This window comes from Falco punctatus, assembly GCF_963210335.1.
Source record: "Falco punctatus genome assembly, chromosome: 3".
NCBI classification, from domain to species: Eukaryota; Metazoa; Chordata; class Aves; order Falconiformes; family Falconidae; genus Falco; species Falco punctatus.
The window spans coordinates 92811841-92821560 of record NC_137582.1 but is presented as its reverse complement, the minus strand read 5'-3'; the positions used below and the strand labels follow the sequence as shown (position 1 = coordinate 92821560).

Below are 9720 nucleotides of genomic sequence, written 5' to 3'. Positions count from 1 at the left end.
CTTTTGCTATGAGTTACAACATTTCATGGTTTGAATGTTTGTCTTAGGGAAAAAATCCTAATGCTTCTAGAGGGGGGGCTGATGCATTTTGAGGACAAGTACGTACCTGCTGCAGGGCAGGAAAACCAGCAAGGACAAGCTGGGAAGGCTCTTTTGGCCCTGGCCCACCTCAGACATCCTACTGAAGTCAGATCCAGGACCTGCATCCCATAAAGCTTTTTGTGGGAGGGAAACCCACAAAACTTTTCAGTTCATCTTGCTTGGGATAGCTTCGCAGGGGCAGAGAATCTGCTCTGCCAAGGTGGCAGGTACAGTTGTAAAGAAGAACAGTTTATTCTGCAACAGGTTTCTTCACAATGTGAAGAATGTGAAATTCCTGGATATTTGAACAGATTTTTCTACCTGCTGTAACACTGTTATTTTTCTGTAGGGTTTGCAGCAAGCAGAATTTCTGGAGGTCCCAGGCATCCTCATGAGAGAATCTCTTCTGTGTACATGAAGATTTCTACACAAGGGAAATTTGGGATGACCTTTTCCCCTGCAGACCAAGCCATGCTGGCGAATTTCCAGCCATATATGAGGACAAGGCAGTTTATTTTGTGTTGTCAAAGAAAAACAGAGGTAAAAGGGTAAGCTGATACAGGTTGAAAGAAATGGAAAGAAAGCAGATCCCATACACTGGAGACTTAGGCTGCCCTAAAAACAAGAAAAATGGGGTCCAATAAGTGACAGTCCAATTTCATTTGATGTTCCCAGAAGCTGTGGGAGGAAATTATCCTCTTAACATGGAGTCAAGGCTCATTGAAGTGGATGAGAAAATTGACTGAATCACACCCAGAGGGTGTCAGTGCCACATTTTGGCAGAAAAACTGACTTAGAAGATGAAAAGGATAGTGCCTTTCTGTGAAGAATGGAGCTGGTCTAACTCACAAGTAATGACCAAGCCATAAGCAGCTGGGGCACTGGAGAGCTGTATGACAGATTCCCTGAACTGTGCAGGGTTGGAAGGGAAAGGAATGCCTGAAAACACTCAGTGGCAAAATAACTGAAGAATAGCTCTCAGTGATAAATGAATCCAAAAGGTAGAGAATTTTTTTTTCCCTGCTCCATTATTATTTTGATATACTTTTCCTGTTTTTTCTTGTGACCACTTCAAGGAGAGCTCTTTCCTAGCAGAGATTTACTAAAGACACTCTGACATCAATTTCCATTTTGTTCCAGAACCTGTAATAACAGGCAACAGAGCTGCAATCGTGGATGAGTTAATGATCTCAGGGGTGGTTTGGAGGTGCTCACAAAGAAGTGGGCACCTAAGGTACAGCTGCCCACAAACACAGAGGCTTTGCAGAGCATGCTCCCGCAGTGGCAATTCTGCTGTACAGATGCAGGCGTGCCAGTCTTGAAACTGTTTTCATGGTTGCATGTATCATAAATGTGCCATGGGCCCTGGGTCAGCTAATCCAATTTGGCAACACAGAAACTAGTAAAAGAGCATAAATTCAGAATAGGCTATGATACATTCAGATATGAATTGCCCAGAAGAAACAGTGACCACCCATACTGGCCCATTTTGGGGTCTGCATGGAACATTATTGGTAAAACCTTCATGTTGTAAACGAGTTGAAGGTTGTTTGTGACAAAGCTCCCAGCCTGCCCTGACTATGTAGTAACTTCACATCTGTACTAATGCCTGCTGTGTAGATAGATCAGTCATGTGGAGGGGAAAATAGGCAAGCTGAATATCTCCCACAGGTCTAAATGATTCTTGTTTTGGAGTGCACTGTGTTAAGTAGTTGCTGAGAAATTTGGCCCTGAATGCCATTTGTTTCCTTGGTTGTTTGCTTCCTTGCAATGTCACTCCCACACTTTTTATAGTATGTGAAAACTCTGTGATAACTCTCCTTGTCCCTGGTGCTTAGATAACACAGTTTTATGTGTAGTTCATCCAATCCACCTAACCTTTTCAGTTGAGTACGCATCGTATGACAGATAAGAAAATGCAGTCCTTTTATTCTGCTCATGTTTTCAGTGCAGACTTATTGGCTGTGTTGACATAAATATCTATTCTTGCCTTTGTCTTGTTGTCTTCTGTTTAAAATAGAGGTAAGATAGATAAAGTTACTACTTCACAGGAGTGTTTGAATGTTAATGTAATTGATGTTTGCTAAGGATGGACTGGGAGATGCTAGGGGAATTCAAGGTTTTATTGCTATTGCAAGTGAGGTATTTGGTGCCTAATGAATACCTGCAACAGCCCCAAATAAAGATGTCAGAGGAACTTTATTCCTCTGGCTTGCGTTCGGGCAAACCAGCTTGGAATCCTTTCATCCCAACTTCAGTATAAGGGTTTGAGGAATATATGAAGCTATATTGAAAAATACTTATCAGCCAGCTGCTGGTGGTGGCATCAGCTCGGCCCATTGCAGGGAGCAAAGCCTGAACTGCTAACTCCTGCTAAATAAAGCAGATGACTCTTCTTTCTTCCTTTTTAAAGAGTGGATTTCCTTATGGAAAAACAAAACAAAAAAGCCAACACCAAAGTAACCGATCTCATTCCAGCACTTTCAGGTTCTGTTTTTATTGCTCTCAGCTCCCTCCTACTTCCAATTATTTATGGAACAAGCTGTGAGTCACATGGTGGAGCTGGAATGATTCAGGAGTTTGTGGAGTGAAGAGAAACAGGAAAAGAAGGGCCTGGCGGATCAGACAAATGACATCAGTGCTTCGGCATCTCATCCCAGAGCTTGGAAAATGCAGCTCTTGCTGTGAGAAAGGTTGCAGAGTGATGCTCAGAGGCAGAAGTGATTCTTTTTTTTGGCCAGCATGCAAAATAACACTAGACATAGTCTCATAAGGTTTATTGGTAATGACAAGTCAAGTGGGAGATACGGATTTATAAATTGTAGCAAAAGAAACAGCTGAAAGTATTGAAGAAAAATCCCATCCAAACAGGTGATTATGCATCTGTAAAAAGTACAGAAACTGCATGGAGTGTTTAATCTTCTTTACATTTCTTAGTTGATTGCCAATACAGGTTTGCTTGACTGGATTCTTTTTTTTTTACCTTCTTAAGAATAGGAATTATACCTATGTGACAATTCCTGTGAACTCTGCAAGCACAAAGCTAGTAAAGAATTTATCTGTTTTCCACGATAATGAAAAGGAAGCTGCCAGGCACTCATCACAACCTGATATCCTTTAGCCATGGGATCCTGAGACTGTGCTTGTGGTACCTCATAAGAGATTAGGTGGAAAATCTTGAGATGCTAAGGCAGCAGGTTTGCATTGAGATATTTTTCTTTCAAAGTGGGGCTTTGGCTTAAGGACCACTCAGTGACAAAGCTGATAAGACTGAAATCCAGCACACTGCTATAGCTCAGTAGACAGTGTCTAGGACAACGGTTGTCTCTGCAGCTGCTACAAGGCAAGAATAAAATAAAAACTAGTGGCAGAGTGTGGCAAGAAGCATGTCCCAATGTAAAAGTGACAGAGGTATGTGGGTGAGGAACAAAATCAAGTATGTACTGATTTCAAAATTGTTTTTTAAACTTGATTTGTATAAATTTATGAGCACCAGTACTGTTATTCCCGTCTAATGTGTCCTGGTTTTAAGGAATGTACATACTTAATATTAGTAATGATGTTTTACTTACATAGGATAGTGATCTGAAAAGCCACACCTTATGGCAAGCTGGTGAAAAAACATTTTCTATTTCAATAGGCTCAAAACATAGTAAATATTTTATAAACCCACATTGATTCTGTTTCCTACGTTATGGCCTTCTTGCTGAAAGGACTGAAAAAGCCCAGTTCTGGCCTCTGCAGCGTCACACGGGTGTTCAGATCTGCTCTGGAGACAGTGAAGCTGAAGCACGGACATCGTGCCAGTGCAGGGCAGAGGGTGTGCATGCGCCTGGGGTTGCTGCAACCACTTCTGCTGTAACGCCTGCCACTGTTCCAGGCACTTATGTTGAGCTGGGGGAATGTAGTGTAGGAAAAGACATAGAAAAAGGAGATGCAGCCAGTTAGACTGCCCCCCTGGCATGTGATTCCTCCCTAACTGTGCTCATTTGCAGTAGGCATGAGCAGTGGGTAAAACAAAGCAACCGTTGGGCTGCTGGAAGGGGACCGGCCACAGTGGTGGGGCCAGGTAGGTCAGTTCGCAGTGTCATCGGCAGAGCCATGGGACCAACTCAGGAGGAAGGCAAAAGGACAGAAGCAGGCAGAGATAATCATAGCAGAGGTAAAAAAATAGCTCAGCAGCAGGAAGGAGCAAGTGTCCCAGCCTTCTGGGTGCTGCACTTTTTGGTGTGAGGCTGTGACAGCTTGTGGATGGTGTGCAGTGGCTGCAGATTGCTAAAGTAAGCTTTCCTGGCAGCCGTGGCTGGCAGCAGGGCTCTGGCTGTTGCCTGTTGTGGCGGGTGAAGATGCTCAGAAGTGTGTTTATTTTGGCCAAGGGAGCTCCCCGGCCCTGCTTGCAAAAGGTGCTTTAGGAACCTGGTTGGTGCTGTGGACCTTCTGCAGGCGGTGGGTGCTCTGGCAGAAGGAAAGCCCCGTGGGGAAGTGACTGTGGTTTACCCCTTTGCCTCCCACAGTGCCCACAGCAGCCAGCGCTGGTTTTCGGAGAAGCTCCTCCCTGGGTCAGCAGTGCCTGTGCCATATTCAGAGCCACAGCTGAAGGTCCCTCTCCGCCTGGTGCCAGCGAGCAGCCCCAGGCACCACCGCGTTTCCTTCTTTCGCCTTTGAGATGTGGTTTGACAAGAGGAAAAAAGGTGGCGCAAAAAGGGTAAATAATGCCATCTGTTTTGGAGGAAAGGTGATCATTCCCGCAAATTAGCAGCTCCGGTGCCACTGCAGCAGGCATGGCTGGCACAGGGGTATGAAAATAAACTTATGATTCCCTGGGAGGAAATCTCAGGAATGATGGGTGTTTAAAACCAGCTTAATTAAAGCCTTATATTTTGTTGCTGTAGGCACATGTTCAGATTACAGCAGTCTGGGTAGCGCAAGCGTAAGGCTGAAGAGGGAAATGCAGCAGCAGTGGGTGGCTCTATGCGTGGGAAGGAAGTTGTATTTTCCCTTGAGAGTTCAGGGAGTTTGTACTGGGGACCGGCAAGTGCTCCCACTGCAGCAGCAGCCAGTCAGAAACCACTAGACCTTATGTGGGTTAGTCACGTTAAGTCACAAGATGTGACATTGACTGGTGATTCTAGTGCATGCTGCAAATTGCTGATTTTCATATGCAGAAAGCACAAATCAAAGCAATTAATTCCCTATTTCCCTTTTCCTTGGGAAAATGAACAAAACAAAACTGTTTTGAATGGGCAAAATATTTTGGCAGCGTCCAAGTTTTGCTGAGGCATTTACATTTATTTGAACCTCCTTTAATTCCCTTTAAAAATCATAATCAGTCCATTTTCAAAATGGAAAAAAATTATTTGAGGATGTCAAAATAATTGTTTTGGCTTTCTTAATTTTTCTCCTGTTGTTTTAACTTAAACTATTCTATGATCTTGTTCCAAATTTGTAGGTTGCTTCCCCCTTCCACAAAACTTCATTTTTCAATGAAGTTTTATATTATATAATATATTGTATATCTTAATGTATTTTGCCTATTTTAGCCCCAAAGCATGCCCAGATCCAGGTGTGAGCAAGCAGCATTGTTGTTGCCCTGCTCTAGTCACTGTCTCCTGAATAGGAATTCGGCTTCCTACACATGCTTCCACATATAGTTTGTCTTCACCAAAATCATCCACTCTGAAATTCCTGGGAACGACAGTCTTGCTTATTAATTTTAAAAAATTGACACTTTGCCTTCAAGTGATCGGATTTCCAGAGTCCCAGGCCTTTTTTCTTCTCCGTGAGGTATAATAAATAAGGCTATTTCTAATTAACTCTGTGGGCTTGCACTGATGCCAAATTTGAATTGTCTGCAAAATTTGTTTCAAAGGAAGTCCCTCAAAAGCAGAGTGGTGCCAGTTATTGTCACTATAAAATTTATGTGAAACTGCTTAGTTCTTACACGGGCTGAAGGTCTAACCTGTATTTAAGACTGTGGGTTGATGTGGGGTCTGGACATTTTCGGTGGTGTTACATGTTACAGCTTGGGGTTTTGTCTAACAGCACTCTGAAGGGAGAGGCATAACTATGGGGAAAAAAAGAAGCAAAGAGTTGCTTTTCATTTGAAGCCTCCCATCCAAAAGGAGCTGGATTTTGCCTTGAATGTGTACATTATTGGAGGAAATCTGCTCCAAGTTAAAGGAATAAAATGTCTTATGAAAACTGAAGAATATGTAGGTGTTTCTTGTATACCACAGTATGAAAGAGGAGGATAGAAGTTGAATAGTTCCTGTGTTTTCAGCCAGGACCCTGACAGCTGAGAAAATAAATGGCTGATTTAGTGAAGCTGAAGTTGGTTGCAATGGGAGAATAATTGTAATTACCAGTGGAAAACAGAGCTTCCACACAGGGCCAATTACAGATGTCCCGTGACACCATGACTATTTTTAATTAGCTGCATATGTGGGAGAGGAAAAAAATCTTCTATTTAGGTATTTTGTCTTGCAGAAAAAATGTGAAAAAGCATTAGCTGCACAGTCTTTAAGCCAGATGAGAAAGTTGTGCCCCTGTCTCTCAAATGGTAGTGGGTGGCTGTAATGTATCTCCTCTGGTCTGGGTTTTTATTTTGTAAATGCATTATTGATTTTTGTTGCTGTTGTCAGCTATTAGTAGCTTCAGTTTCATTCCAACAGCTCTTTTAGATACAGGTCCTGTATATTCCTAGAAAGCCCATTTTTGCTTCCTGCAGATGATGTGGGGCCTCAGGTTGAACCCAGAGGGTGGACAACCAGCTCAGATACGCCAGCCTTAAGATTCTTCTCTCTGATGGAAATGCCCATGTGAGAACCCAGGGAAATCTTCTGTGGGCAATCACTCAGATGTATTTTTCTTGGTTGCTTATTTCATTGGTTCATACTGCTTCTGCAATCTATTCCCAGGAACATTCAGAGGACAATTTTACTGCCCTGTGTGTCCATGCTGTAATGCTGTCAGCAGACACAGTCTGGGCCATGAATTAAAATAATAGAGGAATATGGGTGCCTCAAGATCTTTGCCTGAAATCCTGAAATAGTGGCCATTTAATGGTCTAGATGAAGATCTGTCTTTCATCTTTGTTGACCGGGATGAGTTCATATATGCATCCATTTTGAACAGCTACATGAATGTAAAGAAACAGTTCTAAAGAGTGTTTGAGGTCTTGTTATGGGACAACGATTCCCAGGAAGTGAGAAGAGGAATGCGATAAAATAATACTCTGACCGTTCTGCTTTCAAAGTATTTCATAAACGTTAGCTTATTCTCAAACCAGTTCCGTGAGTTAGAGAAACTTCATCCACAGTTTACAAAAGAGGAATCTGAAAGGCAATGAACTGGAAATTTCAGTGAAGCTCCTGACTCCTACGTACTTTCCTTGGCTCAGTACAACTTGCTTTCCTTCTAGGCACCAAAACATTCAGTACTTCCTATAAAAACTACACTGTAGGCCTTCTGAGCCTACAAAACTGGTGTCCCCAGAGCACCCTTGACTGTTATAACAATACTGACCTTTTATCAGGTGCTTGGCAGCTGCTTAAGTAATTTTTTTTTATTGATGGTGATGACTGATGCTCTCTGCAGAGAGAATCTGGCATCTCTGTCATTCTGAAGCTTCCCCCAGAACCTTTTTGCCAGCTGTAAAAATAACCTCCACATGGGCAGAGGCACCCTAGGTTATCTCCATCCCTTCTTGCCCAGCAAGGGGTTGTTCACAACAACTCCCGCCATGGATCTGTCATACCCTTGCATGCACTAGTCCACACAATCCACACAGTCACCAGGTATCCTTCAGCCTAGAGCCAGAAGTCTATCATTAAGAGAAAATACATTTGATTCACGTTACTGACATGTTTGGAGTTGGGTCTAAATTGTGAATCAGTCTTATCTGACCCCTAGAAATGTGTGGGTCATTTATCAGTGAATCAGTCTTATCTGACCCCTAGAAATGTGTGGGTCATTTATCAGTGAATCAGTCTTATCTGACCCCTAGAAATTTCTGCAAATGAAGCCAACTGTGTGTGGAAGGCCTATATGGGAAAGTTCATACCCGGATTAACTTTGCCAGGATTTGTTCAGGACCAGAGCAGAATTATGTGACTGATCATTTTGGTCTGGTCCATGCGCCATATGGAAAATAGCTGTTGTGAGGCTGGGAAAATACATGGAACCTTCTAAGCTTCATGAAAAGTTCCTTTCCCAGGGAAATAAATTATATTCTGGCGGTTTCAGATTTTATGGGTATTGTTTGGCTTTTGCTGTCTATTTCCTGATAAAATTACTCCTTTCCAAGGCATATGGTACCTCTTCCTCATGTCACTGCCATTACCAGGGTCCGCATCATTGCCTCAGATAGCCTTTATTCAGAACTTTGGGCATGTGCTAAAAGTAACAGGATGCTTTGAAAAGGACCTGGGTCTTTACAGGAAACCAAAGCCACATCATATTACTCAGCTCTCATACTTTCCTGCAGTCCCACATTGCCTGTTTCCCCACATATGGCTCCATCACACACCCTGTGGTGCACGCTTGGTTGGGGGTGTTCCTCTTCAGCAACAGGCTCCGTCTCGCAGGGCCTGGCCTCAAAGGGTTTGTTTTTATGCTCTGCTTTAGCAGGGGGTTCATACAAAACACCTTCAGGGGCTCCAGGCTTCCACTGGCACATGGTGAGCAGTTCTCCAGCATTTCATAGCATTATTGGGAAACCTGAGGGGGTCATTTGATCTTACTTCTTGCTCCTTCCTGATGCACAATCCACAGTACAACAGCCACGAAACTGCGACTCTCATGAAAGCAGTGCCTCTGAAAATTGGGACCAAATACCTCCACAGAGGCAGTAAATTCTCTGCAGACTGAGCTTTTCATTGAGGTGCTTTCTCAAATTGAGATTCCTTCACTACAAATCACATGCTTTGGCCATATTTTGTTGTTCCTAGGAGTATTTTTTTTTTTTACCTACAACCATTTTCTTAAAACAGCTGTGCTTTCTTTATGTGGCAGAGCTCTCCTGACATCACCAAGGACTTCAAGTTCCGTTGAATAATCTGATTGCCTGAGTGACTGTGTTATTTCTCATGCACCCCTTGTTTCCAGACACATAAAGGAGTGCTCTCCAGGGGGTCTTTGGAGACAATAGTGGTACTTAAAGCTATTTAAAGGATATATAAAGATAAATCACATTTCCTTTCCAAATAGTCATAGCTCCAAAGTAAATACTTTGTATTATTAGTTGGCTCACTATTTGAAAAGACCACTCTGCCTATGTGTTTTGAAACTAGCTGGATCTGGTAGACCATCAGATAATTAACAGCAGTGTATCTGAAATACAGCCTGCACCCTTTAGCAGGTTTATCGCTTAATCTAATCAGTGGTTTTCTCCCTCTACTATGGAAGAGTAAAGGGGTGAATCCCTTAGAAAATAAAAAAAAATAATGTAGATTGCTAAGTTTAATAGTGTTGGCAATGAATGGGGGCCCAGGCTCACGTTTTATGGGTTATTGGGTGTCCTTCTGCTTTTTGCATGGCCTGTGTGATGGGGACGGCTGAAGTTCACCTCAGCTGAAATCCCCTTCTTGTCATTGAGAGTAACCTAGGTTACTCTTGAAAATTACATTTAGGCCTCTTAAT

General features: G+C 42.8%; 1 protein-coding gene across 1 annotated transcript in view; it reads left to right on the top strand.

Annotated features, from left to right (window-relative positions):
• The first annotated feature begins 430 nt into the window (after positions 1-430).
• PXDC1 (PX domain containing 1) overlaps positions 431-9720 on the top strand; it is a 64140-nt gene continuing 54850 nt past the window's right edge. Inside the window, exon 1 of the mRNA XM_080379930.1 lies at positions 431-1082. The gene's annotated coding sequence lies outside the window, so the exon portion shown is untranslated. The remainder of the gene's footprint in view (positions 1083-9720) is intronic.